This window comes from Belonocnema kinseyi, chromosome 1, assembly GCF_010883055.1.
Source record: "Belonocnema kinseyi isolate 2016_QV_RU_SX_M_011 chromosome 1, B_treatae_v1, whole genome shotgun sequence".
In the NCBI taxonomy this organism is placed as follows: domain Eukaryota; kingdom Metazoa; phylum Arthropoda; class Insecta; order Hymenoptera; family Cynipidae; genus Belonocnema; species Belonocnema kinseyi.
Window position 1 is genome coordinate 107,386,547 of NC_046657.1, and position 3,432 is coordinate 107,389,978.

Here is a 3,432-nt window from a genome sequence, read left to right on the forward strand (position 1 = left end):
AAAGCAGCGAAATACCTAGAGGTTATGCTAGATGCTAAGTTATCTTATACCAAACACATTAAAACTACGAGAGCGAGAGCTTTCATGACTGTAAATATGTTATTCTCGATGTTGCATCCAAAAAGTAAAATGAGTGTCCAAAACAAACTGAGAACCTATAAAATGATTATTAGACCAATAATGTTGTATGTTGCTCCCATATGGGGCAACACATGTAAGTTAAATATTTTCAAGTTCCAAAGGATCCAAAATAAATATCTACGAATGGCCCCCAATGCGAAACCTGGGACCAAAATTAAATTCTTACATAATAAACTCAATATTCTACTGATTGACGAACAAATATTAAAGCTAACCAAGGACTTCTTTGATAACCAAATGTCGAAACTTACAATCGTGCAAAATACTGGTAAGCTACGCTACCAAGATGCACCGTTCAAAATAAAATATAAATTATTGCAACACTCGATGCAGTAATAATAATTCTAAACCGCGTAACAAAAATAGGAATTAGTTTGTAAGATTGTACATAGTTTAAATAATTTAAGTAGTCGCTAATATTTAAAACAACAATTAAACAGGTTTTTACGCAATTTTTTCCTAAGCATAGAAATTATAATTTATATGATATAATAACCAAAGAAATAAGTAACGCAATAAAACTTTTTAATTACCAATAAATTAGGAATATATATCGTTATCATAAGATAGGAGTCCTAAAAATCTATTACGTACAATGAACTTTTTTACCTCATATAAGACTTATGAACAATAATGAGAATTTTGAACTGAACTGGGACTGCAGGTGGACGGCTGCAAAAAAGTTGACCCTTGGTTGGGCCTCTCATTGTGCACCGTATTTGCTGGGGCAGTCGTCATTTCCTCCACGGCTACCTATGTACCCATCCCCTTCCAGTGTGCAGCGACACTTTCCCTCACTGGATTCGAAGTTGCTCCAGGCCCTCGATGCTTCGTCCCCTGCAGACATTAATCCCTTTGTCTTCCAACTTATATCTACTCCTATTTGAAGAATATCAGTATGTCCAAGAAAATAATTTAAATATAGAAAATTATATTAATTCCAATATAATAATGTATAAATATTACATATGAACATTTTATGGACAAAAAATGATACAATTTTCCACTTTTGGTCAATTATAAACATACAGTACAATGCAATTATAGATAAAAAATAAAGAAAAACAATTGATACAATTTTCCATCTTTTAAGTTTTCTACGTTTAAATTGTAGTGAGCTAATAGTTAATTTAAGTTAAAAAACGTAAGTGTATCAAGAAGGTATTATTTTGTAGAAATTGTTGATGTACGTTGCTCGTTTTAGGGTAAGGTGAATTGGCAACAATTAAGTTATTTCACTAGTTTCGGCCCACAATGGTGGTTATCATGAGGCAGTTTTATTAGATCTGTAAAATGTACATAATGTCTTGTAGGTACGCAGTTTTACGATTAGAAGTGTTATTCCTTGGTTAATATCCCAGTTTTTAAATTATATAAATTCTTTAACTTAAATTTTTATTTTTATTTAATTTTATTAATGGCTTCTGATAAAGCATGCACTATTCTTGAAACAATGTCTTTTAATGAAATACAAGATTGATGAAAAATCCAATTACAATGTGGTAGCAAAATTGTTAACAAATTTTCTTAAAGCTTCGCGAATTCTTTAGCTACAATGTTTAAATTTAAAAGCAGTATTATATAATGATATAACTACAATGTTTGTTTTACACATTTATTTTTTACTGCAGTGTGAGTTTGGAAATGTTTTACTTACACAGAAATAATTTTAAACGGTAACTGAAAACGTGGTAAATTTCAATTTCAAAAAATTAAAATTATAAACAATTTGAAAAATTAAAATTTTCAAATAAAGGAAATATAAAACTTTCTTAAAGGAAAATTTGTATATAAAAAATGGAGGAAAATTTGTTTAAGTACAATGTTTTTTGACAATCTGTATTCTTACCACTGTGAAAAAAAGTGTGCGTCAATTTTTCGTCGATATAAGGAAAAGAAAAATTTTTCAATAATGTTCAAATAAGTATTTAGCTACAAAGTCTTGTTTTAAATTTTGTATTTTTACTACAGTGCGACTTTCAAGAGAAAAAAATTTACCTTTTACAGATATAATTCCTCATCATAACAGAAAAATTCATTAATCAACACTATTTCTCTTATCCACAAAAATATGTGTTTAAGGACTCCAATAAAAAAATTGGATTTAATATAAGTCAGAACGCTGTCTAAATTTAAAAAACCACCTAAAATCATCATAACCAGTGAACTAAAAATGCCCGTACTGAGCCCAGCTTATAAATGGCATCAAAATGACAATGAAATTGTAAAATTAATCAAAAAAAAAGTGTGGCCCTATTTTTTGTTTTGCCATTTTGACTTATTTTCAAAAAATTATTTAAGCAACATACAGCGAAATGAAAAACTTTTTTTTCAAAACACTAATAGTAATAATCGATTTTACGGGAAAAATCACGACGAAAATGCGACCAGCATTGAAAACACAATACCTTTGAATTTTATCTGTTACTTTTTTCATTATTAACCGGCGCTCAGTACGGGCATTTTTAGGTCACTGGCTATGATGATTTCCGGTGGTTTTTTAGTGTAGGCAGCGTTCTAACAAATTGAAACCTATTTCGCGCTGTGTTTTTTAAAACTACAAGTATTCACAAGTATTAAAAAAAAGAGCGGTTCAAATCGGATAATAATTCACACTACACATAAGTTATCAACACTTGAATCCAGAATCGGTCACTGTGCGTCGCTAAGAAATAACTTTAAACGAGTTTTTCGTCTGCAAAGTTTTCTGATAACTATAAAATATTTGTTAATAAATTTTGTTATAAAATTTTCCTGCTACATTTTAATTGTTTTTTCATTAGTTGTTCTTCGTTAAAAGATTTTTCAATTGTAAAACAGCATACCTGCAAGAAATTATATACAAAGGGATAATCTTTATGGGGGGCATAACATCGAGGGCCTGCAGAAACTACGAATCCAGTGAGGGGTAGGGTCGTTGCGCAGTGGAAGGGGAAGTTACGCAGGTAGCCGTGGAGGAAAAGACGATCGCCCATTTGCTGCGGTCCCATGAAATTTCTCAAATGTGATTTTTTGGATCACTCTAATATATGTGGACATTCAACGAAATGGTTAAATTTTCAATTAATATAGACAAATTTTTATCCAAATTGTTGAATTTTGAACAAAAAAAGAACAATTGTCAACTAAAAATGGATATTCAGATTTGTAGTTCAAGTACTCTTCTATCAAACTGCTGAATTTTCAACTAGGATAGACCATAATGATTAAATTTCTATAAAAAAGGTGCAAAAAAGAGATGTGCCAACAGCACGCGGTATTCCCAAGCGGTCACCCATCCAAGTACTAACC